This window comes from Triturus cristatus, chromosome 6, assembly GCF_964204655.1.
Source record: "Triturus cristatus chromosome 6, aTriCri1.1, whole genome shotgun sequence".
NCBI classification, from domain to species: Eukaryota; Metazoa; Chordata; class Amphibia; order Caudata; family Salamandridae; genus Triturus; species Triturus cristatus.
The window spans coordinates 882,282,361-882,294,849 of record NC_140589.1 but is presented as its reverse complement, the minus strand read 5'-3'; the positions used below and the strand labels follow the sequence as shown (position 1 = coordinate 882,294,849).

The 12,489-nt window shown below is 45.9% G+C and overlaps 13 non-coding genes across 13 annotated transcripts; 6 read left to right on the top strand and 7 right to left on the bottom strand.

The window, feature by feature from the left end:
• Positions 1–406: 406 nt before the first annotated feature.
• LOC146818387 (U6 spliceosomal RNA) lies at positions 407–513 on the bottom strand. Its single transcript, XR_014963523.1, has one exon. It is a non-coding gene; the product is annotated as a U6 spliceosomal RNA (small nuclear RNA).
• Positions 514–1,283: 770 nt separating this feature from the next.
• On the top strand, positions 1,284–1,356 carry TRNAR-ACG (transfer RNA arginine (anticodon ACG)). Its single transcript has one exon. It is a non-coding gene; the product is annotated as a tRNA-Arg (tRNA).
• Positions 1,357–2,362: 1,006 nt separating this feature from the next.
• On the bottom strand, positions 2,363–2,469 carry LOC146818385 (U6 spliceosomal RNA). The gene has a single exon (XR_014963522.1). It is a non-coding gene; the product is annotated as a U6 spliceosomal RNA (small nuclear RNA).
• A 772-nt stretch (positions 2,470–3,241) lies between these two features.
• TRNAR-ACG (transfer RNA arginine (anticodon ACG)) lies at positions 3,242–3,314 on the top strand. The gene has a single exon. It is a non-coding gene; the product is annotated as a tRNA-Arg (tRNA).
• A 1,007-nt stretch (positions 3,315–4,321) lies between these two features.
• On the bottom strand, positions 4,322–4,428 carry LOC146818383 (U6 spliceosomal RNA). Its single transcript, XR_014963521.1, has one exon. It is a non-coding gene; the product is annotated as a U6 spliceosomal RNA (small nuclear RNA).
• Positions 4,429–5,204: 776 nt separating this feature from the next.
• Positions 5,205–5,277, top strand: TRNAR-ACG (transfer RNA arginine (anticodon ACG)). Its single transcript has one exon. It is a non-coding gene; the product is annotated as a tRNA-Arg (tRNA).
• Positions 5,278–6,284: 1,007 nt separating this feature from the next.
• LOC146818381 (U6 spliceosomal RNA) lies at positions 6,285–6,391 on the bottom strand. The gene has a single exon (XR_014963520.1). It is a non-coding gene; the product is annotated as a U6 spliceosomal RNA (small nuclear RNA).
• Positions 6,392–7,165: 774 nt separating this feature from the next.
• Positions 7,166–7,238, top strand: TRNAR-ACG (transfer RNA arginine (anticodon ACG)). Its single transcript has one exon. It is a non-coding gene; the product is annotated as a tRNA-Arg (tRNA).
• Positions 7,239–8,245: 1,007 nt separating this feature from the next.
• Positions 8,246–8,352, bottom strand: LOC146818379 (U6 spliceosomal RNA). Its single transcript, XR_014963519.1, has one exon. It is a non-coding gene; the product is annotated as a U6 spliceosomal RNA (small nuclear RNA).
• A 774-nt stretch (positions 8,353–9,126) lies between these two features.
• Positions 9,127–9,199, top strand: TRNAR-ACG (transfer RNA arginine (anticodon ACG)). Its single transcript has one exon. It is a non-coding gene; the product is annotated as a tRNA-Arg (tRNA).
• A 1,008-nt stretch (positions 9,200–10,207) lies between these two features.
• Positions 10,208–10,314, bottom strand: LOC146818377 (U6 spliceosomal RNA). Its single transcript, XR_014963518.1, has one exon. It is a non-coding gene; the product is annotated as a U6 spliceosomal RNA (small nuclear RNA).
• Positions 10,315–11,086: 772 nt separating this feature from the next.
• TRNAR-ACG (transfer RNA arginine (anticodon ACG)) lies at positions 11,087–11,159 on the top strand. The gene has a single exon. It is a non-coding gene; the product is annotated as a tRNA-Arg (tRNA).
• A 1,007-nt stretch (positions 11,160–12,166) lies between these two features.
• LOC146818375 (U6 spliceosomal RNA) lies at positions 12,167–12,273 on the bottom strand. Its single transcript, XR_014963517.1, has one exon. It is a non-coding gene; the product is annotated as a U6 spliceosomal RNA (small nuclear RNA).
• Positions 12,274–12,489: the final 216 nt, after the last annotated feature.

The window sequence follows — 12,489 nt, the reverse complement described above, 5'->3', positions numbered from 1 at the left end:
GTTTTTCAGCTTACCCGACCAATCTGGTTGCAAGGCGGATTTTAACAGTACTGCTGAAAAGGGACTCCCAGACAGCCCTGAGGCCATCATTTGCATAGGCCCTCCCCTTCTCTTTCTCTTGCTTCCCACAAAGCAACGCATCGCTGGCAGCAGTATAGATTTGGGGGTTGTGAAGAATAATGACAGGGAGGCTGAAGAAGGGAAAGAAAAGTCCCAGAAGTCCTGCAGGCTTCCTTGCTAAATGCAGCTGGCCATAGAGTGCACCTTCATTACTGCGAGGTAAATACATTAAAAATGTTGAGGAGAGACAAATTGAAAAATAGATATTAGGAGGAAAGCACTGGAACCTGCTTTATTATTTCAATTAGTCTTGAAAACATAGAACATTTCTCTCCTGAAAGCTGGTAAAAATATGGAACGCTTCACGAATTTGCGTGTCATCCTTGCGCAGGGGCCATGCTAATCTTCTCTGTATCGTTCCAATTTTAGTATATGTGCCGCCGAAGCGAGCACACTTCATTGATGAACCTACAATGTTTATAAACTCTCTAAATCTACGGTCTCTAGACATAGGGTGGCCTGGCAGAGATGCTCGTATGGCCAGTAAGCATTCAAATCTGAGCCAATGGGCAAAAATGCATGAAGAGTAACAATCCATTATTCTTCACTGCATTTGTGGTCCAAGACTTCACCAATTGGAAGTATGTAGATTATGCCAGGGTTGCAAAGGCTCATGGTTCAGGCTACTGACAAGGAACATTGTGACATCATGCTGCCTGTGGAACAGTGATATTAAAGGTGAGACAGCTGCACAGTAGGTTAGGTGAAGGGCTCTGAGAGGTGAAAGGCAGCATGCTTGGGTCCCTGGACAAGGTGAGCCTATGACAAGGTGTCTGAATTTTCGCCTGTATTGTAATATTAAACACTTTATTGTTGTACCCGCCTGCTGATTAAGGAGTCCTCAAGATCAGCTCCACACAGACGTGGAACTGATGATGTTAATGCAGAATATTTAAGAAACTGAGGCTGATCTAAAACATTTCCTTGGACCTAGGACCATTTCCCCTGACTTTTAGGTCCTTCGTCCTCCTAAAGTCCTTTGTATAAGTTAGGAACACCTGACAGAACAGAATTTCAGGAGGTCAGGTGGGTTTACTTGTGTCTTCTGGTTGTGAGCAGTAAACGTGGCTAAAAAGGTTGATGGAATGGTGTTTTAAAACACACACACACACACACACAACTTCTGGTCCTCTTAAGGACAAAAGTATGGGTAATCCTACATGGGGCCAGTGGCGCAATGGATAACGCGTCTGACTACGGATCAGAAGATTGTAGGTTCGACTCCTATCTGGCTCGAAAGGGTCATAGGTCCCTGTTTTATGGTATTCCTGTGGAATTCTTATTTACCTCAGACTTGTTGTAGGTTCAATATTCTCGAGCAGGACTCATCCAGCAGTCGTTCCATGGTAGGGCTGCAGTAATAGGACCACGGCTAGTTAAAAGTTTCCCATTTGCTGCTGGATTCTATGTGAAGGCCGTCATGTGGTGTGCTGCTTTTGTATTTCAACATGGGTCTCTGAGTCTCTAAACTAGGAAAAAATCTTGTTGAGAAAAGTGTGTGTGAGAGGGTCTGTGGGTGCAGGCAGGTGTGTGCACTTGAGTGCTGACCCATTTACATGTGTGAGAGGGACAAGCAAATTGCCTGTGGGATGTAGGCCTACAACTGGAACCAAGCAGCCAGGCAGAACCACAGGTAAGGAGAGAGGAAGGCAGTTCATTATTAGAGCAGGATCATGAGCATCTTGCCCTGCTCCCTTCTGCCCCGATCTGCCACGATCGGCCAAGACCTCTCTATTAGGGTGGAGGGTGAACATTTCTTGGACCTCAGAAACTGAGGGATGCAGCGCCGATATGTCCTCCAAGGGCCTAGAGGACCTGGTGCCCAATCATGCCTGGTGTTTTTCAGCTTACCCGACCAATCTGGTTGCAAGGCGGATTTTAACAGTACTGCTGAAAAGGGACTCCCAGACAGCCCTGAGGCCATCATTTGCATAGGCCCTCCCCTTCTCTTTCTCTTGCTTCCCACAAAGCAACGCATCGCTGGCAGCAGTATAGATTTGGGGGTTGTGAAGAATAATGACAGGGAGGCTGAAGAAGGGAAAGAAAAGTCCCAGAAGTCCTGCAGGCTTCCTTGCTAAATGCAGCTGGCCATAGAGTGCACCTTCATTACTGCGAGGTAAATACATTAAAATGTTGAGGAGAGACAAATTGAAAAATAGATATTAGGAGGAAAGCACTGGAACCTGCTTTATTATTTCAATTAGTCTTGAAAACATAGAACATTTCTCTCCTGAAAGCTGGTAAAAATATGGAACGCTTCACGAATTTGCGTGTCATCCTTGCGCAGGGGCCATGCTAATCTTCTCTGTATCGTTCCAATTTTAGTATATGTGCCGCCGAAGCGAGCACACTTCATTGATGAACCTACAATGTTTATAAACTCTCTAAATCTACGGTCTCTAGACATAGGGTGGCCTGGCAGAGATGCTCGTATGGCCAGTAAGCATTCAAATCTGAGCCAATGGGCAAAAATGCATGAAGAGTAACAATCCATTATTCTTCACTGCATTTGTGGTCCAAGACTTCACCAATTGGAAGTATGTAGATTATGCCAGGGTTGCAAAGGCTCATGGTTCAGGCTACTGACAAGGAACATTGTGACATCATGCTGCCTGTGGAACAGTGATATTAAAGGTGAGACAGCTGCACAGTAGGTTAGGTGAAGGGCTCTGAGAGGTGAAAGGCAGCATGCTTGGGTCCCTGGACAAGGTGAGCCTATGACAAGGTGTCTGAATTTTCGCCTGTATTGTAATATTAAACACTTTATTGTTGTACCCGCCTGCTGATTAAGGAGTCCTCAAGATCAGCTCCACACAGACGTGGAACTGATGATGTTAATGCAGAATATTTAAGAAACTGAGGCTGATCTAAAACATTTCCTTGGACCTAGGACCATTTCCCCTGACTTTTAGGTCCTTCGTCCTCCTAAAGTCCTTTGTATAAGTTAGGAACACCTGACAGAACAGAATTTCAGGAGGTCAGGTGGGTTTACTTGTGTCTTCTGGTTGTGAGCAGTAAACGTGGCTAAAAAGGTTGATGGAATGGTGTTTTAAAACACACACACACACACACACACAACTTCTGGTCCTCTTAAGGACAAAAGTATGGGTAATCCTACATGGGGCCAGTGGCGCAATGGATAACGCGTCTGACTACGGATCAGAAGATTGTAGGTTCGACTCCTATCTGGCTCGAAAGGGTCATAGGTCCCTATTTTATGGTATTCCTGTGGAATTCTTATTTACCTCAGACTTGTTGTAGGTTCAATATTCTCGAGCAGGACTCATCCAGCAGTCGTTCCATGGTAGGGCTGCAGTAATAGGACCACGGCTAGTTAAAAGTTTCCCATTTGCTGCTGGATTCTATGTGAAGGCCGTCATGTGGTGTGCTGCTTTTGTATTTCAACATGGGTCTCTGAGTCTCTAAACTAGGAAAAAATCTTGTTGAGAAAAGTGTGTGTGAGAGGGTCTGTGGGTGCAGGCAGGTGTGTGCACTTGAGTGCTGACCCATTTACATGTGTGAGAGGGACAAGCAAATTGCCTGTGGGATGTAGGCCTACAACTGGAACCAAGCAGCCAGGCAGAACCACAGGTAAGGAGAGAGGAAGGCAGTTCATTATTAGAGCAGGATCATGAGCATCTTGCCCTGCTCCCTTCTGCCCCGATCGGCCCCGATCGGCCAAGACCTCTCTATTAGGGTGGAGGGTGAACATTTCTTGGACCTCAGAAACTGAGGGATGCAGCGCCGATATGTCCTCCAAGGGCCTAGAGGACCTGGTGCCCAATCATGCCTGGTGTTTTTCAGCTTACCCGACCAATCTGGTTGCAAGGCGGATTTTAACAGTACTGCTGAAAAGGGACTCCCAGACAGCCCTGAGGCCATCATTTGCATAGGCCCTCCCCTTCTCTTTCTCTTGCTTCCCACAAAGCAACGCATCGCTGGCAGCAGTATAGATTTGGGGGTTGTGAAGAATAATGACAGGGAGGCTGAAGAAGGGAAAGAAAAGTCCCAGAAGTCCTGCAGGCTTCCTTGCTAAATGCAGCTGGCCATAGAGTGCACCTTCATTACTGCGAGGTAAATACATTAAAAATGTTGAGGAGAGACAAATTGAAAAATAGATATTAGGAGGAAAGCACTGGAACCTGCTTTATTATTTCAATTAGTCTTGAAAACATAGAACATTTCTCTTCTGAAAGCTGGTAAAAATATGGAACGCTTCACGAATTTGCGTGTCATCCTTGCGCAGGGGCCATGCTAATCTTCTCTGTATCGTTCCAATTTTAGTATATGTGCCGCCGAAGCGAGCACACTTCATTGATGAACCTACAATGTTTATAAACTCTCTAAATCTACGGTCTCTAGACATAGGGTGGCCTGGCAGAGATGCTCGTATGGCCAGTAAGCATTCAAATCTGAGCCAATGGGCAAAAATGCATGAAGAGTAACAATCCATTATTCTTCACTGCATTTGTGGTCCAAGACTTCACCAATTGGAAGTATGTAGATTATGCCAGGGTTGCAAAGGCTCATGGTTCAGGCTACTGACAAGGAACATTGTGACATCATGCTGCCTGTGGAACAGTGATATTAAAGGTGAGACAGCTGCACAGTAGGTTAGGTGAAGGGCTCTGAGAGGTGAAAGGCAGCATGCTTGGGTCCCTGGACAAGGTGAGCCTATGACAAGGTGTCTGAATTTTCGCCTGTATTGTAATATTAAACACTTTATTGTTGTACCCGCCTGCTGATTAAGGAGTCCTCAAGATCAGCTCCACACAGACGTGGAACTGATGATGTTAATGCAGAATATTTAAGAAACTGAGGCTGATCTAAAACATTTCCTTGGACCTAGGACCATTTCCCCTGACTTTTAGGTCCTTCGTCCTCCTAAAGTCCTTTGTATAAGTTAGGAACACCTGACAGAACAGAATTTCAGGAGGTCAGGTGGGTTTACTTGTGTCTTCTGGTTGTGAGCAGTAAACGTGGCTAAAAAGGTTGATGGAATGGTGTTTTAAAACACACACACACACACACACACACACAACTTCTGGTCCTCTTAAGGACAAAAGTATGGGTAATCCTACATGGGGCCAGTGGCGCAATGGATAACGCGTCTGACTACGGATCAGAAGATTGTAGGTTCGACTCCTATCTGGCTCGAAAGGGTCATAGGTCCCTGTTTTATGGTATTCCTGTGGAATTCTTATTTACCTCAGACTTGTTGTAGGTTCAATATTCTCGAGCAGGACTCATCCAGCAGTCGTTCCATGGTAGGGCTGCAGTAATAGGACCACGGCTAGTTAAAAGTTTCCCGTTTGCTGCTGGATTCTATGTGAAGGCCGTCATGTGGTGTGCTGCTTTTGTATTTCAACATGGGTCTCTGAGTCTCTAAACTAGGAAAAAATCTTGTTGAGAAAAGTGTGTGTGAGAGGGTCTGTGGGTGCAGGCAGGTGTGTGCACTTGAGTGCTGACCCATTTACATGTGTGAGAGGGACAAGCAAATTGCCTGTGGGATGTAGGCCTACAACTGGAACCAAGCAGCCAGGCAGAACCACAGGTAAGGAGAGAGGAAGGCAGTTCATTATTAGAGCAGGATCATGAGCATCTTGCCCTGCTCCCTTCTGCCCCGATCGGCCCCGATCGGCCAAGACCTCTCTATTAGGGTGGAGGGTGAACATTTCTTGGACCTCAGAAACTGAGGGATGCAGCGCCGATATGTCCTCCAAGGGCCTAGAGGACCTGGTGCCCAATCATGCCTGGTGTTTTTCAGCTTACCCGACCAATCTGGTTGCAAGGCGGATTTTAACAGTACTGCTGAAAAGGGACTCCCAGACAGCCCTGAGGCCATCATTTGCATAGGCCCTCCCCTTCTCTTTCTCTTGCTTCCCACAAAGCAACGCATCGCTGGCAGCAGTATAGATTTGGGGGTTGTGAAGAATAATGACAGGGAGGCTGAAGAAGGGAAAGAAAAGTCCCAGAAGTCCTGCAGGCTTCCTTGCTAAATGCAGCTGGCCATAGAGTGCACCTTCATTACTGCGAGGTAAATACATTAAAAATGTTGAGGAGAGACAAATTGAAAAATAGATATTAGGAGGAAAGCACTGGAACCTGCTTTATTATTTCAATTAGTCTTGAAAACATAGAACATTTCTCTCCTGAAAGCTGGTAAAAATATGGAACGCTTCACGAATTTGCGTGTCATCCTTGCGCAGGGGCCATGCTAATCTTCTCTGTATCGTTCCAATTTTAGTATATGTGCCGCCGAAGCGAGCACACTTCATTGATGAACCTACAATGTTTATAAACTCTCTAAATCTACGGTCTCTAGACATAGGGTGGCCTGGCAGAGATGCTCGTATGGCCAGTAAGCATTCAAATCTGAGCCAATGGGCAAAAATGCATGAAGAGTAACAATCCATTATTCTTCACTGCATTTGTGGTCCAAGACTTCACCAATTGGAAGTATGTAGATTATGCCAGGGTTGCAAAGGCTCATGGTTCAGGCTACTGACAAGGAACATTGTGACATCATGCTGCCTGTGGAACAGTGATATTAAAGGTGAGACAGCTGCACAGTAGGTTAGGTGAAGGGCTCTGAGAGGTGAAAGGCAGCATGCTTGGGTCCCTGGACAAGGTGAGCCTATGACAAGGTGTCTGAATTTTCGCCTGTATTGTAATATTAAACACTTTATTGTTGTACCCGCCTGCTGATTAAGGAGTCCTCAAGATCAGCTCCACACAGACGTGGAACTGATGATGTTAATGCAGAATATTTAAGAAACTGAGGCTGATCTAAAACATTTCCTTGGACCTAGGACCATTTCCCCTGACTTTTAGGTCCTTCGTCCTCCTAAAGTCCTTTGTATAAGTTAGGAACACCTGACAGAACAGAATTTCAGGAGGTCAGGTGGGTTTACTTGTGTCTTCTGGTTGTGAGCAGTAAACGTGGCTAAAAAGGTTGATGGAATGGTGTTTTAAAACACACACACACACACACACACACAACTTCTGGTCCTCTTAAGGACAAAAGTATGGGTAATCCTACATGGGGCCAGTGGCGCAATGGATAACGCGTCTGACTACGGATCAGAAGATTGTAGGTTCGACTCCTATCTGGCTCGAAAGGGTCATAGGTCCCTGTTTTATGGTATTCCTGTGGAATTCTTATTTACCTCAGACTTGTTGTAGGTTCAATATTCTCGAGCAGGACTCATCCAGCAGTCGTTCCATGGTAGGGCTGCAGTAATAGGACCACGGCTAGTTAAAAGTTTCCCATTTGCTGCTGGATTCTATGTGAAGGCCGTCATGTGGTGTGCTGCTTTTGTATTTCAACATGGGTCTCTGAGTCTCTAAACTAGGAAAAAATCTTGTTGAGAAAAGTGTGTGTGAGAGGGTCTGTGGGTGCAGGCAGGTGTGTGCACTTGAGTGCTGACCCATTTACATGTGTGAGAGGGACAAGCAAATTGCCTGTGGGATGTAGGCCTACAACTGGAACCAAGCAGCCAGGCAGAACCACAGGTAAGGAGAGAGGAAGGCAGTTCATTATTAGAGCAGGATCATGAGCATCTTGCCCTGCTCCCTTCTGCCCCGATCTGCCACGATCGGCCAAGACCTCTCTATTAGGGTGGAGGGTGAACATTTCTTGGACCTCAGAAACTGAGGGATGCAGCGCCGATATGTCCTCCAAGGGCCTAGAGGACCTGGTGCCCAATCATGCCTGGTGTTTTTCAGCTTACCCGACCAATCTGGTTGCAAGGCGGATTTTAACAGTACTGCTGAAAAGGGACTCCCAGACAGCCCTGAGGCCATCATTTGCATAGGCCCTCCCCTTCTCTTTCTCTTGCTTCCCACAAAGCAACGCATCGCTGGCAGCAGTATAGATTTGGGGGTTGTGAAGAATAATGACAGGGAGGCTGAAGAAGGGAAAGAAAAGTCCCAGAAGTCCTGCAGGCTTCCTTGCTAAATGCAGCTGGCCATAGAGTGCACCTTCATTACTGCGAGGTAAATACATTAAAAATGTTGAGGAGAGACAAATTGAAAAATAGATATTAGGAGGAAAGCACTGGAACCTGCTTTATTATTTCAATTAGTCTTGAAAACATAGAACATTTCTCTCCTGAAAGCTGGTAAAAATATGGAACGCTTCACGAATTTGCGTGTCATCCTTGCGCAGGGGCCATGCTAATCTTCTCTGTATCGTTCCAATTTTAGTATATGTGCCGCCGAAGCGAGCACACTTCATTGATGAACCTACAATGTTTATAAACTCTCTAAATCTACGGTCTCTAGACATAGGGTGGCCTGGCAGAGATGCTCGTATGGCCAGTAAGCATTCAAATCTGAGCCAATGGGCAAAAATGCATGAAGAGTAACAATCCATTATTCTTCACTGCATTTGTGGTCCAAGACTTCACCAATTGGAAGTATGTAGATTATGCCAGGGTTGCAAAGGCTCATGGTTCAGGCTACTGACAAGGAACATTGTGACATCATGCTGCCTGTGGAACAGTGATATTAAAGGTGAGACAGCTGCACAGTAGGTTAGGTGAAGGGCTCTGAGAGGTGAAAGGCAGCATGCTTGGGTCCCTGGACAAGGTGAGCCTATGACAAGGTGTCTGAATTTTCGCCTGTATTGTAATATTAAACACTTTATTGTTGTACCCGCCTGCTGATTAAGGAGTCCTCAAGATCAGCTCCACACAGACGTGGAACTGATGATGTTAATGCAGAATATTTAAGAAACTGAGGCTGATCTAAAACATTTCCTTGGACCTAGGACCATTTCCCCTGACTTTTAGGTCCTTCGTCCTCCTAAAGTCCTTTGTATAAGTTAGGAACACCTGACAGAACAGAATTTCAGGAGGTCAGGTGGGTTTACTTGTGTCTTCTGGTTGTGAGCAGTAAACGTGGCTAAAAAGGTTGATGGAATGGTGTTTTAAAACACACACACACACACACACACACAACTTCTGGTCCTCTTAAGGACAAAAGTATGGGTAATCCTACATGGGGCCAGTGGCGCAATGGATAACGCGTCTGACTACGGATCAGAAGATTGTGGGTTCGACTCCTATCTGGCTCGAAAGGGTCATAGGTCCCTGTTTTATGGTATTCCTGTGGAATTCTTATTTACCTCAGACTTGTTGTAGGTTCAATATTCTCGAGCAGGACTCATCCAGCAGTCGTTCCATGGTAGGGCTGCAGTAATAGGACCACGGCTAGTTAAAAGTTTCCCATTTGCTGCTGGATTCTATGTGAAGGCCGTCATGTGGTGTGCTGCTTTTGTATTTCAACATGGGTCTCTGAGTCTCTAAACTAGGAAAAAATCTTGTTGAGAAAAGTGTGTGTGAGAGGGTCTGTGGGTGCAGGCAGGTGTGTGCACTTGAGTGCTGACCCATTTACATGTGTGAGAGGGACAAGCAAATTGCCTGTGGGATGTAGGCCTACAACTGGAACCAAGCAGCCAGGCAGAACCACAGGTAAGGAGAGAGGAAGGCAGTTCATTATTAGAGCAGGATCATGAGCATCTTGCCCTGCTCCCTTCTGCCCCGATCGGCCACGATCGGCCAAGACCTCTCTATTAGGGTGGAGGGTGAACATTTCTTGGACCTCAGAAACTGAGGGATGCAGCGCCGATATGTCCTCCAAGGGCCTAGAGGACCTGGTGCCCAATCATGCCTGGTGTTTTTCAGCTTACCCGACCAATCTGGTTGCAAGGCGGATTTTAACAGTACTGCTGAAAAGGGACTCCCAGACAGCCCTGAGGCCATCATTTGCATAGGCCCTCCCCTTCTCTTTCTCTTGCTTCCCACAAAGCAACGCATCGCTGGCAGCAGTATAGATTTGGGGGTTGTGAAGAATAATGACAGGGAGGCTGAAGAAGGGAAAGAAAAGTCCCAGAAGTCCTGCAGGCTTCCTTGCTAAATGCAGCTGGCCATAAGAGTGCACCTTCATTACTGCGAGGTAAATACATTAAAAATGTTGAGGAGAGACAAATTGAAAAATAGATATTAGGAGGAAAGCACTGGAACCTGCTTTATTATTTCAATTAGTCTTGAAAACATAGAACATTTCTCTCCTGAAAGCTGGTAAAAATATGGAACGCTTCACGAATTTGCGTGTCATCCTTGCGCAGGGGCCATGCTAATCTTCTCTGTATCGTTCCAATTTTAGTATATGTGCCGCCGAAGCGAGCACACTTCATTGATGAACCTACAATGTTTATAAACTCTCTAAATCTACGGTCTCTAGACATAGGGTGGCCTGGCAGAGATGCTCGTATGGCCAGTAAGCATTCAAATCTGAGCCAATGGGCAAAAATGCATGAAGAGTAACAATCCATTATTCTTCACTGCATTTGTGGTCCAAGACTTCACCAATTGGAAGTATGTAGATTATGCCAGGGTTGCAAAGGCTCATGGTTCAGGCTACTGACAAGGAACATTGTGACATCATGCTGCCTGTGGAACAGTGATATTAAAGGTGAGACAGCTGCACAGTAGGTTAGGTGAAGGGCTCTGAGAGGTGAAAGGCAGCATGCTTGGGTCCCTGGACAAGGTGAGCCTATGACAAGGTGTCTGAATTTTCGCCTGTATTGTAATATTAAACACTTTATTGTTGTACCCGCCTGCTGATTAAGGAGTCCTCAAGATCAGCTCCACACAGACGTGGAACTGATGATGTTAATGCAGAATATTTAAGAAACTGAGGCTGATCTAAAACATTTCCTTGGACCTAGGACCATTTCCCCTGACTTTTAGGTCCTTCGTCCTCCTAAAGTCCTTTGTATAAGTTAGGAACACCTGACAGAACAGAATTTCAGGAGGTCAGGTGGGTTTACTTGTGTCTTCTGGTTGTGAGCAGTAAACGTGGCTAAAAAGGTTGATGGAATGGTGTTTTAAAACACACACACACACACACACACAACTTCTGGTCCTCTTAAGGACAAAAGTATGGGTAATCCTACATGGGGCCAGTGGCGCAATGGATAACGCGTCTGACTACGGATCAGAAGATTGTAGGTTCGACTCCTATCTGGCTCGAAAAGGTCATAGGTCCCTGTTTTATGGTATTCCTGTGGAATTCTTATTTACCTCAGACTTGTTGTAGGTTCAATATTCTCGAGCAGGACTCATCCAGCAGTCGTTCCATGGTAGGGCTGCAGTAATAGGACCACGGCTAGTTAAAAGTTTCCCATTTGCTGCTGGATTCTATGTGAAGGCCGTCATGTGGTGTGCTGCTTTTGTATTTCAACATGGGTCTCTGAGTCTCTAAACTAGGAAAAAATCTTGTTGAGAAAAGTGTGTGTGAGAGGGTCTGTGGGTGCAGGCAGGTGTGTGCACTTGAGTGCTGACCCATTTACATGTGTGAGAGGGACAAGCAAATTGCCTGTGGGATGTAGGCCTACAACTGGAACCAAGCAGCCAGGCAGAACCACAGGTAAGGAGAGAGGAAGGCAGTTCATTATTAGAGCAGGATCATGAGCATCTTGCCCTGCTCCCTTCTGCCCCGATCGGCCCCGATCGGCCAAGACCTCTCTATTAGGGTGGAGGGTGAACATTTCTTGGACCTCAGAAACTGAGGGATGCAGCGCCGATATGTCCTCCAAGGGCCTAGAGGACCTGGTGCCCAATCATGCCTGGTGTTTTTCAGCTTACCCGACCAATCTGGTTGCAAGGCGGATTTTAACAGTACTGCTGAAAAGGGACTCCCAGACAGCCCTGAGGCCATCATTTGCATAGGCCCTCCCCTTCTCTTTCTCTTGCTTCCCACAAAGCAACGCATCGCTGGCAGCAGTATAGATTTGGGGGTTGTGAAGAATAATGACAGGGAGGCTGAAGAAGGGAAAGAAAAGTCCCAGAAGTCCTGCAGGCTTCCTTGCTAAATGCAGCTGGCCATAGAGTGCACCTTCATTACTGCGAGGTAAATACATTAAAAATGTTGAGGAGAGACAAATTGAAAAATAGATATTAGGAGGAAAGCACTGGAACCTGCTTTATTATTTCAATTAGTCTTGAAAACATAGAACATTTCTCTCCTGAAAGCTGGTAAAAATATGGAACGCTTCACGAATTTGCGTGTCATCCTTGCGCAGGGGCCATGCTAATCTTCTCTGTATCGTTCCAATTTTAGTATATGTGCCGCCGAAGCGAGCACACTTCATTGATGAACCTACAATGTTTATAAACTCTCTAAATCTACGGTCTCTAGACATAGGGTGGCCTGGCAGAGATGCTCGTATGGCCAGTAAGCATTCAAATCTGAGCCAATGGGCAAAAATGCATGAAGAGTAACAATCCATTATTCTTCACTGCATTTGTGGTCCAAGACTTCACCAATTGGAAGTATGTAGATTATGCCAGGGTTGCAAAG